The sequence below is a fragment of the Aedes aegypti genome, chromosome 2, assembly GCF_002204515.2.
Source record: "Aedes aegypti strain LVP_AGWG chromosome 2, AaegL5.0 Primary Assembly, whole genome shotgun sequence".
NCBI lineage: Eukaryota > Metazoa > Arthropoda > Insecta > Diptera > Culicidae > Aedes > Aedes aegypti.
The window spans coordinates 399,721,234-399,733,299 of record NC_035108.1 but is presented as its reverse complement, the minus strand read 5'-3'; positions in this window follow the sequence as shown (position 1 = coordinate 399,733,299).

Genomic DNA, 12,066 nt, shown 5'->3' with positions numbered 1-12,066 from the left:
TAAATGTCAACTCAAGTTTGGCGTATTTCAAACAGAAATAATAAAAAAAATAGTGTAGGTCTTGACAGCTAATAAGTAAGTTCAGCAACAATGTGTGGCTATTCAAAATTACAATTACTCAGTTGTAGCTGATCCTCAGATGATAACTTCACCCCCATTACCCCTAAATGAAATTGAGTAACCTTGTACTCTGATTTTGCCATATTCAACATACTTGTCCCATGGTTGCTATGATGTGCTCTTCTAGTGGAACAACAGAGAACAACTATGCTGCACACAGCAGTATGATTGTTGCCAATAAACCACGTGATCCATTTCATGGGAACTTGCACCAAATATTTTCAAAATTTGTTTGACCCCGGTCATAGTCCCATAAAAGGCCATGTGACTTATCAAACCCTTAAACCGCTTACCACCGACGTTGTTCCTTCCAATTGACGCCATCGATGTTATAACCAACATCGGTTCCCTCTCAGCGCACACCCCAGGGTTAGTTAGTAGTGCTCCAAGTACTTATCAAACGAGGGTTAGTGAACTTCCATTGCACCTTTAATATGTGTCGTATTAGGAAAAGAGAAAACCAATTGCACTCATTATGCTGTTACACATACAGGTAGAAATGGAAACACGTGTAGATTTCTTTTATATTTGTGAGGAATATATGTGCTATTTTTTGTTTGTTTGCTTATCTAGTTAGAAAGAAAGGTTTATATGTTCACAATATGCGAAAGGATGTGGTTCTCGATTTATATTCAGTTTATACACACGTAGCGGTCTTTTGTTCCAGCCTTAGATCACATTATGCTTTCCGTTATATAACCAATATATTTGCTCTAAGTGATTACGATCAATCATGGACAACCAAACCTATTTTCATTTCCCTTCCCTTGTTACAGACATAACCGAAGAAACTATCAACTTCTACAGGGTTTTACTGTGTCGTTTATGAAAGAATGGAACTCAAATTTAGAAAAAAAACTTATTAATTAAGGTAAATTATCTTCTCTAAAACTTTTGATACTTTTGATAGATTCGTACAACACATCGATTTTATCATAACTTATAAGGCACTTTACCCCAAATTGCGCGCCCCCAAGATTGAGGAGTTTTCCAACATGGTGGACAGGATGACATCCGAATTAGCTAATCGGCAGCCATTAGTGATAGCTGGTGACTTTAATGCATGTGCACTGGGCAGTAGTGTGGAACAAAATTTAGGTTCTCATTCCAGTCCACTTTTAAGATTGCATTTAGGTCTCATAACAACTGTGCAAAATTTCAGCTCGATCGGTGATACTATATTTTAGCGCCAGCCGTTCAGAGTTTGTATGGGACTCACTATGGGAAAACTTACATTTGCAAAGAAAAATTGCCAGAAGTCGCCCATTGAACTCTGTAAAAATTCTGAACACAGACCTCGATAGGTATTTTTACGATGAAGAATATTGCCGTGAAACAATCCAAAACTTGTGAACGCGAGCCGAAAGTGAACGGATCCCGAGCCAGATTTTCACGAGAACGCACTGCTCGTAACTGCATTATTAGTCACATTCGACATTTTTGACAAACTTGAGTTAATACCGGGGAGAGTCATTAAATGATAAATACTTTTGATCAACTCACTAAAATCTTTGAAATTCTAGAAAATTCGAAAAAAAATACCAAGTTGTTTTGTCACATTGATAATTGTAACCGCATAACAGTCACATTGAAATTTTCCATGTAATGTAGTTGCAAAGAAATTTCTATCAGAATTATTCTCCGACTATTCACCCAGTATGCGATATGAGCTGTACAAAATTTCAGCCCCAATTAAGAACTTTTGGGTCTTTGGTATATTTTTAGAAATTTTTGTTTCCTCCCATATTGCTATAAAATGTAAACCCAGTTTGTAATTATAACCCAATCCCTCATTTGGGAAAGGGATGAATCATGCAATCCTTGATATTATGCACATCAAAAACTTAGTTTTGACATAGATTTTGGTCGCTAAAAAATCTAAAATTATTGGGTTCAATTTTCATATTTTTGAATTGCACAATGTCCAAGCCTACTTGATCTCCGCGTTGAAGAAATTGAAAAAGAAGGCGAACTGAACGCGTTCATATTCATCACTGCCAGGCTGGATAAAATTTCAAAGTATCTAGATCAACGTCACCTAAACAATATTTGATTTTAAATAGCTTCTGTTTCTATGAGTTGTTTGGAATGGATAAGTTACACGGCTAAAGAAGAAAATTGAAAAAAAAAAACTTGAATTACCTCTGATGACATGCTTTGGTTTGTGGTTCACTCTGGCTGAACAAAATTGCAGTTTTATATGTCCTGCTAGAGAAAACTGTTCAATTAATTACTCGATATTTTTATGATCGAAAGATTTTGATTATTTAAGTCCTCTGGTGTAAAAAACTCGATTTGAGGCGTTTGGTACGGTTTAGCAGAACCCCGACCAACTAGTTCCCGTGAGTTTTGCGTGGTTGCAAATTTATTTGTTGAGAATTTATGTGTTTATTCCAATACTGATCCATAACATTTATGAAATCAGTAAAACGCCTAAATGTCGAAACCATACAACCGTAAACCACATTTACTCATATGATTAAACTACGTTTAACGCCTAAGCGGGGGTGAAGAAATCGGCCCTTAATCTCATGCTAGGGGTTACTCGTTGGAAATCATTCATTTTATTGAATAACTTTAACAAAACCTGTGAGCCTCATTATATAGAGTCTGGATATCCGAAAAATTATGTTCACGTGTTTTATGGACAGCCGTATTCTATTGAAAAACTAGAAATGGTGCTCGTATTTTCCGAAAATATCAGATAAATATGTGACAACAAAACATGTTATGAAATAGGTAAGTTTCCATTTTAAATTGTCCAGTGATGCCTGCGGAGAAGCAAAAGGTCTTCGAAAGAGTTGTAGCTTATGCACTGAATGAACATTATCAGCACAATACAAATTCTCAGAAGAAGATCGGCAAAAACTATGATCGATTGAATAATTTTTTTTTATTTAGTGATTTCCATGCAAACTTTGAATGCCTTGTGCAATCTCAGACACTAAGCGTCTGGCCTTGAATTGAATGAGTGCTGTGGAGCAAAAACTTTTTTGAACCACTCTAATACAGAAACACATTGTCAGTATTATTAAACTCATTTTGAGTTTGAATGTTTGAGAAATCTCCTATTTGAATTGTCGTTTCTTTCATATGGTAAAATACAATACTTTTCTAAAGTATAAAAAAAGCTTTTGAGCACCGAAATAATTATGAGCTGGTGGTGACCGATTAAGTTTTCGGCTCAAACGGATGTTTGGTTCTCCAGATCCGTGCTCTTGAAAATTTTAACTTTGGCCTCGATTCATCTTCACCTTAAATGATAAATATTTGTTTGCACATGAAGTTTCAACTCTGTGGTAAACAAAAATTGCAGAATTTGTTCTCATTTGAGTTCGACGTACGATCAAAGCAAGCGAAATAATAATCGCATCTGTATCGATCCATGATCAGCAATGTTTTACAAGTTGTAACTAGCTTGATAAATAGTAGCAGCGAAGGAGGGCCCAAAAAAGAGAGTGATGATAAAACCCATTTTACTCACTTGTTTATCATTGGAGGTAGGTGTTTACTTTAATACTTGATAAACAATCTCCGAATATCCTCTAGTAATAGAACTGACAGCCCTCCAGATTTGGAGCATGCTTGACAAAAACTCCTCTGCGAAGCTAAAATGAGGCGATTTCGATGTTTTCCTGAGTAGTAAAAATAAAACTCAAAATTCACAACGCAAATCCTCAAACGATTCGAGCGAGAGTGTCTCGAAGTGCGAGGATTTTTTTCTGGTACTGTTCCTCGTTTTTGAAGAATTTCCCTCTGTTGTATTTTGTGCCGCATCTTCCTCGCTTATTTTTGGTTGTCTCGCTGCTCAGTATTTTTTCGCTCCTTCACAGAGAGACAATAATAGCACGGTGCTCTAGAGAATGTAACCGAGCTCTGGTGATGATGAGGAGTATTATCAAGCCTGATTTGAAGCTTTTTTAGATGGGTTTTATGATGCACTGTTATCCCCCAATACGATCATAGCTGTAGCAATAGATGATAAACACACTCTCATTATATGTTGCGGATTATGATTGTTAAAGAGAACGATAAGTGAGAAATAGTCTAAATTTTTCTCAGAACTCAAATAACTGGTAAATTGACCAAATAAATTGCTATACAAGTTGATAAACTTGCAGGTAAGTTGGCTGAAATCGTCTAATTAAGCATTTTCAACAGCCAGTATGATGCCAGTTAAATGCTTGATGTTTTATGATATCTTCGAAAAAAGAAATGGATTCAGTAATCCTACATCATAAATAGCGGTATTTTGGTGCTTGAGACAGAAAATTGTTTCGCCGTGTAATCATCTAAATCATTATATCGAAAAATTGAAAAAAAAAACAAATTCGCATGATCGAAACTTATCGCAAAAACCTTGATAAAAATGCCATAAATATAACGAAAAAAAGCACCATTCATGCATTGAAAATTTAAAAAAAAATGTTGATTCGAACTTATTACGAGTGATGCTTTTTTTACGATACCTATCTAATTTTTAGTCTAGACCTGACTGTAATTTGAACCCATTACTTTCACAAACGACAGTGATTAAGGAAATTTGAGCAGCCAAATCTCTAGGAATAGGTGTAGATTTGCTGTTATTTTGTCGATTTCTGCTCCTACAACAATCTCATCCTCTCTTGGTGTAGTCTGCAGAGTCGTTTCTTGTTTGTGTAACGGCGCTAGTAGCAGCGATATTGAATTACTAGATTTCCACCGGGGACAGCAGGAAAAGGTTAATCAAATTTTGCCTTTGGCTTTTTTTTATTTTATTGAATGATTTCCGTTGCTTGGTGTTTCGTTGGAACTGGCGATGACAGCTGTACTCGGTGATCCCCACAGACGTTCCGAGTTCTGGAAATCTAACTCAAGCGGCTTGCTTTTTGTAAAAAAAAGTGTGCATCTCAGACTTCACGCTTGACGATTCCACATTTTTGAGCATCCATCAACCCTGGGGTTAAACAGCAAGGAAGTATGATTTTAGCAGATCTAATTTTCTTGTATTCTTGTCGCTCCAGATGACTACATAGGAAACGCTTTGAATGATTGATTGTTTTGTTCGGTATCAGCCTGTGGTTGTTTCATTATCGTTTCAACGTTCCGGGAGTCAGCAAGTGAACGAATGGTTATGGCAAGAATTTATCGCTATCAATTTCCCATAGGCTTTGAATTTATTTTAAGGCGAAATGTTCCTGCGAATTTGTTTTTATCTCTATCAATGAAATATTTTGGCAATCTGCTTTCCAACCAAATCGTTTTCAGCAGCATTCAAAATATTATTTTTTCATTTGGTATGTTATTTGTGTTCACAGCACATATGTATACTGTTGCATGAAACACGCAAATTGGATTGTCTGAGAAAGGCAATTCTTGCGTTCCAGTCCTTTTGTCGATGTTGCATTCCGCGATGAAGGCACGCTGACCCTCTTGAGCACGTGCGTCATTGTTAGGTACAGTGGATCCACAATTAAGAATCGTCCACAATTTATGAATCAGCTGACTTTAAATGACAAAATAACAACAAAAATCAACACAAAACATCACGTAAACAATTTTACTCAAAATAAATTATAAGCGAAAATGTTTCCGTGATCTTTTGTGCTATTTTTTACTGTTATTTTGTCCTTTGAAGGCAGCTGATTCATACATTATGAGTGATTCTTAATTGTGGATTCACTGTAATTTGCATCATTTTTGCAGTTTTTCTCATTTTTGCAGACTCTTCGAAAGAGTGTACCTTTTGAACGGTTTCCATAACTGTATGATCTGGAGTTTTGAAACTATATTAACCCTTTATAAGTCAACATTAGCAACATATCGACTCATCGTTTCTAAAAACCTTTCAAACCTATTGCAACAAAGGATTTTCCATAACCAATTCAATCGCTCGTTGCTTCTGGAATTGAGGCGATAACAAGTTCATTAGCCAAATTGTAATTTCAATATGATCTCCGTAAGTAGCTATCCAGCTAATTCATTTTTACATTCGCAAACGAGCGCGCTCACGATGTTATTCATTTTCCGCTAATGTGATTTCCAGACTTGTTTTCAGCTTCCAGTTTCCCATGGGGTTATTTCCTGTCGACGTGCACCGTTATGGCGATGATGGCAAATCTGATGCTGGTGCTCTCTATCCAGTAGTGCGGCGTCCGGTTCAATTTACTGACGAATCCATTTGTCAACGGTGAATATGGCGATGTTGAATATTTTGGCACAGATGCGTCCCGTTACATCTCAAGGGAAAAATGGCGTTGTGATTTGGAATCGTTCGGTGAATAAAATTAAAGTCATTGTGATGCAATTAGAATTGTAAAAAAATTGTGGTTTATGAATAGGAAACAAATTTTTGGTCATCACTTACTGATTTAATTATGAAAGGCGAAATAGACACCCTCCTATTCTCTGAGAATATGTATATTTCATCAAAGTTTGATACATTGGATTCTACCCCATTACCCTGAATGCCATTACCCCGAATCCCATTAACCCGAATGCCATTACCCCGAAATCCAAAACCCCGAACGACCCATAACCCCGAATGACATTACCCCGAATTGAGTCCTAAAATTTTTAATGAAATCTTGTTTTTATTTAATAACACGAAAGAGCATGTTACTGTAACTACTTTAGCAAGTTTTCCTGCTCAAATAATGCCTATTAGCGTTGGGCAAATTTGTCCAGAACATCGATGTTATTGAATCGATTCACATTTGAACTGCCGAATCGATTCACCGATTTAATCGAAACCTTTGAATCGATGTTTTCGAATCGATTCGAATCGGATAAAAATTGTCATTTTTGAAGCTTCAAATGAGACCAAATGCATTTGCATTCAATTTCAACATTTTTCAACCAAATCAGTTTCTAAAGTCAATGGAACATATTTGCTAGTTCAAAATAAGTTCAAAATATGATTTCTTTTCCACAAACTCATTAAGAAATATAACACGATTTCAACAAAATGAATCGAATCAAATAATCGAATGAAGAGAATCGATTCACCCGATTTTAGATGCTCCAAAAATCGATTCAAAAAATCGATTAATCGGAAAGCAAACATCGATTTTCGGAACATCGATTCAAAATCGCCCAACGCTAATGCCTATACCATGTTTGAACTTTAATTTAAAAATTTGGTCCATTAATGAACCTTGACACTTTTGATCATGATTGACGTTCGCTTAGTCGACAAAAACACCACAGGGGTTTTAGTTCGACCACTGGGGTTGTTCCTATCTGACATATCGTAAGGAACACGGAAAACAAAATACACCCAATATTTGAGTTTAAGCCAAAGGATGTGACAAAATCTAAAAAAAAAATTTTTTGAGTTTAAACCAACGGAAAACATTAGAAAATTGAGTAAACATGTGTTTTTGACCTAAACTTAAGCGTTTGGCACTAAAATTGGAACAGGTCTTTAGGACCCTATTCCAATATCATTGAGAAATGTCATCATGTCAACATACTTGTAAATTCGGGGAAATAGCATTAGGGGTGATGGAATTCGGGGTAATGGTACATTCGGGGTAATGGAATTCTGAGAAATGGCATTCGGGGAAATGGGATTCGGGGTAATGGGGTAGAATCGATACATTGTATGCGATGTGTATTGCATATAAATTATTTGACGGTAAAATATTATTTTTTGCTTTAATATCCTTTGAAATTTGATTTTAAGTTGATTTTTACTCAGTTTCAAATCCGGATTTAAACAAGCCGGTGGTAGAATCGAGTTTTTAAACAAAGTAACCTTGAGAAGTTTTTTCTTGCAAATGTGCTAGAGAGGGAGCCCTTTCACTTATGGACCAGTTCACGAGTTCATTATTTGACGTTTGAGCGGTGCCGTGTTATTTATGTGGCCATAGCAACGAGTGAATTCGGCACCGCTCTAACGTCAAATTAGTGAACTCATGCATTGGTCCATAAGAACGATTGACACTCATGAATGGACCAATGCACGAGTTCACTATTTGACGTTTGAGCGGTGCCGAATTCACCTGTTCCCATGGTCACGTAACTAACACGGCACCGCTCAAACGTCAACGAGTGAACTCGTGCATCGGTCCATAATTGACTTATGCACAGGTTCACTACTTGACGTTTTAGCGGTGCCGTGTTATTTATGTTACACTAGAAACCAGTGAATTCGGCACCACTCAAACGTCAAATTAGTGAACTCGTACATCGGTTCATATTGTTTTCATGAAATTTCAAGAAAGTGTTCATTTTGCCCGATACCTTTTGACTAACCTTGTTTTCGATCCAATTTTCAATCTCTTTTTTCAGACAACCAATATGATTTCTGTTATCATGAATGCAGAATGATGACCATCAGCATTTTTCGAGTAATATAAAAACAAATCTTTAAAAATATTATGTTTGTGATGAAGTTTTGCCAAGTATTTTATAATTTAAATTGGTTTTAAAGGTTTAAAATTGAAAATCTGGAAGATTATTTTCTAGAACAATTCTCTTCAAGAATAAGGTGAAATCAATTATGATTTCGGGAGGATTCCGATGATTACGTTAGAGTTCCTTAAATTCCCTCGGTGGTTCTTGAGCTTTTTCAGAGGAATCAGAGCACTCCGCTGGGCTTCTCCGGTGAATATGATAGTATTTTGGAGAGGATCCACAGATATAACAAGACCTAATACAAATATTTTATAATATCGTTACACATACAGAAAACGAATGGTTTTGATACATCAAATGTAAAGTTTTGAATACAAATACTGTATAAGAAGCTTAAATTTATTGTATTACTCTAACGATTCACGCAATATTTGTAAGGTTTTTTTTTTTGCAAAATCATATTAAAATCTTGCATTCACTGGTTATGTGCAAGAGTTTTTGAAAACTCTCTGAGAATTATTCGAGTTTGTGGTGCACTTACTGGAATTCTAATGTGATTCATGTGTTTTCAGTATGCTTCATAAAAATTCGTTGGCATAACTGCATAACTAGAATTCAAGTGTCAATCCTGCAATTTCTTGGATTCCGGTAGAATTTCTGGCAATCATGGGATTCAGTTAAACTACCTGTGATTTCCATAGGATTCCTGAATTTCCTTGGACTTCAACGACTTTAGGGATTTCCAGCGGGAGTCCGGAGAGATTCCCTAAAGGAACCCTTTGGGAAATGTTTAGAGAAATCTCTTGAAAAATTATCAAGGAAATCCCGTTCAATATTTTATCTATATTGGGGGGTCTACCATGTTTGGCATAATGCCGTTTGGCATCATGTTTGGCATAATACCGTTTTGGTATAATTCCGTTTGGCATAATAGCCGTTAGGCAGAATGGTCAATTGGCATAATCGTAACAAAATCAATTGTCATTTTTGTGTGTCTCAGGGATATAAATATGTGTATCTAATAGATTAGAGGTTGCTGAATCTGTTTTCAGAAATGTTCCAGAGCGTCACAATTTTATGCTGCAGCTCACAGCTTTATATCATTGATGTTCACATAAAACTTGAATTATGATTAATCAGTTTTTTTTGTGATCTAATACACCTAGCATGCACAATAGGTCTTCAACGTTCATTATATTAAGATTAAACAAAGATTGATATTAGGAACATTTTGCTAAGTATTGTTTAATATATGAAGTTTGAATTCTGTGGCAAATTAAGTAAATAAATTGCTATACAAGTTGGTAAATTTGCATGCAAGTTGGCTGATATCATCATGCATTTTCAACAGCCAATATCTCAAACACTAGACGTGCTATGATATTTTTGGGAACCTCAAATTGAGTAAATAGCGGTAAGCTCTTTAGACAAAAATGTGTTCCGCATACGAAATATTAGGGAATTAAACCGAGTTTGAAAGAACAGCCTGTATACAAAAGAAGGGAAAATCATTGTTGAAAATATCTATGAGTTTTGAGAAATGCATATTAATACAGTCGCCTCTCCTCATCTCGATATCGAAGGGACCATCGAGATAGGGAGAGATCGAGACAAAGAACATTAATGTTATGAACACTAGATTGAAAATCACTCCGTTACTAGGAAAATAATAAACAAACAAACTTCGTTTCGAGTTTCCAAATTGTTTTGAATCACTTAAATCTGGTCTAGTAACCTTTGATAATGTTCATATCGACATATGGAGAGGAAATTGGGAACAAACAATCAACAGAAACACATCGAGATATGGAGATATCGAGATAAGGAGGATATCGAGATATGGAGAGAGAAATCGTATGCAGAGTGAAGGGACCGAAGAAACCATCGACATAGGGAGAGATATCTAGATGTAGAACATCGAGATGTGGAGAGTCGACTGTATAACCAATCCGGTAAAAAGCAATTTGTAAATACTTTTTCTATACATATTGATTTACCCTCCTTATGAGCATGAGCTAATCTTTCACTTCTAGCGTTCAGTATCATAAGGGCATAACTGCAGTGTTCAGCTATTTACTTGGCCGGGTTTTCGATTAATATTTTTGGGTCAATACAAAGTGCTCGTCTTCCTTCGACATACTGCATCATAAAATGTTACAAAAGTCGATAGAAAGTCGATGAAGAAAAAACGATCATTGCAGACACGCCTGAGTGGTCTCTTTGTCACTAGAATTTATCAACGCAAACCACTATAGTAATTGATGACGTACGATTCCGTCATACAAATACACATTAGTTACCGCAGTTAACACAAAGACACCTGTATAAATTCTGTAAACTGGATGCCACTCACCGCCATTGCGAAATTTAGGGATTTTTGTGTACCACAATTCCGAAAAAATATAGCAGTTATTAATTTGCCCGTACTTCACTCTAATTCACTCTAATTAGAAAACACAGAACACGACTTAACAAAAAAAAGCTAATAACGTTAATTTAACGCACCACAGTTACACTGTAATAGCCCCGATATCAGGAGCAGTATGAAAATACGTCCACTACCCTTCTCGTCTACCACTACCACTGTATGATACTAAGCGCAAGACTTCATGTATTTCCAACTTTCTATACTCTAGTACCCATATTATAATTCAATAGTGACTTTCTCTTCTTTTGAGCATGAGCTGCTCCGTCAGAGCCCCAATTGTTCACATCAATGCTATTGAACGTTGTTTTTTCCTCGATTATGCCAAATGATCACTATGCAAAATGGCCATTATGTAAAATGGCATTATGCTACCCCGAGTCATACTGGGATTTGTTTTGGAGGAATTCTTGTAAAAAATCAGAAGATAGCCCTGGATGGACTACTGTAGAGACCACTTTTAGAATACCTAACAAAAACTTTCGGAGTTCCATTATGCTAGATCAATACTTAATATCTGGTGAATCTACAGCAGGTATACTTTACGCATCACCTAGTATTGCAACATCCCAGTTGAATATTGCAGCACCACCTCAATGTAACCTCACCTCAAAACTATAATATTTAGGTTTATATTGAAGTTTCCGTCTTCAGCAAAGTTGTTCAGAAGTCTTATGTTGCTTTGGTAACTGCTGAAAATGTCCCTAAATGAATTGTTGAAGGAATTTTTAGTGAAATCATTTTAGAATTGATATAATTATCTAAACAATTACACAGCGGAACAAAAATAACCTTTTCGCGTGTCTCAAAGATCAAAATGTGTATATCCACTAACTTTGGGTTTGCTGATTGCATTGCCGCTTTCAGAAATGCTCCAGCACGTCACATTTTTAGCTACAGGTCGCCAAAGTGGTATACAATACTGATTTTATTGATATTCAAAGAAAATTTAAAATGTGATTTATGTTTTTTTTTAAATCAACCCACTGAGCATGCAAAATAACACATAAAGTTTTGTATGACACGTAATTTGATTGAAATTTCCCGATTAAATATCGTTATAATCGAATTGTTGAACATGCTCCATACCAAATTCCTCGTTTCTTTTATATTGCCAATTACAATACTTTTCCAAATCATCTAAAAGTTCCGTATTAGTAACGAATATATTACAAGCTGCA